The sequence below is a fragment of the Penaeus monodon genome, chromosome 32 (genome assembly GCF_015228065.2).
Source record: "Penaeus monodon isolate SGIC_2016 chromosome 32, NSTDA_Pmon_1, whole genome shotgun sequence".
Taxonomy (NCBI): Eukaryota; Metazoa; Arthropoda; class Malacostraca; order Decapoda; family Penaeidae; genus Penaeus; species Penaeus monodon.
Genome location: NC_051417.1, coordinates 6,126,700 through 6,127,035, shown reverse-complemented (window position 1 = coordinate 6,127,035; position 336 = coordinate 6,126,700). Strand labels below are relative to the sequence as shown.

General features: G+C 36.3%; 1 protein-coding gene across 1 annotated transcript in view; it reads left to right on the top strand.

The window, feature by feature from the left end:
• LOC119593391 (hippocampus abundant transcript-like protein 1) overlaps positions 1-336 on the top strand; it is a gene marked incomplete at its 5' end in the record, with an annotated part of 103,114 nt that overhangs the window by 82,105 nt on the left and 20,673 nt on the right.

The following is a 336-nucleotide window of genomic DNA, read 5'->3' as shown; positions in this document are numbered from 1 at the left end:
ATGGATAAGGCCTATTATGTAGGCCTATTATGCAATGCTGATATAAAAGGGAGGAGGGAGAGGGCTGGAAAATGCAATTAATTTTGCCCTGTGTTTACGTTTATTCAATTTATTATTATCAAAGGCAAACATGGTCCGGGTTGGGGTATTTAAAGGTTTGATGCCTCGGCTAAACGCAAAGCTATGACAAGTCTAAACTAAACTAATAAAAATAAAATCATTGGTGCTAATATTGTGATGGAAGGAAAATTAGTAGAACCAATTAGCAGTAATTGCCTGTCTGTTTGTCTGTGTGTAGGTGTATATAGTTACCGTTTTTGTACTGAGGCTGATATT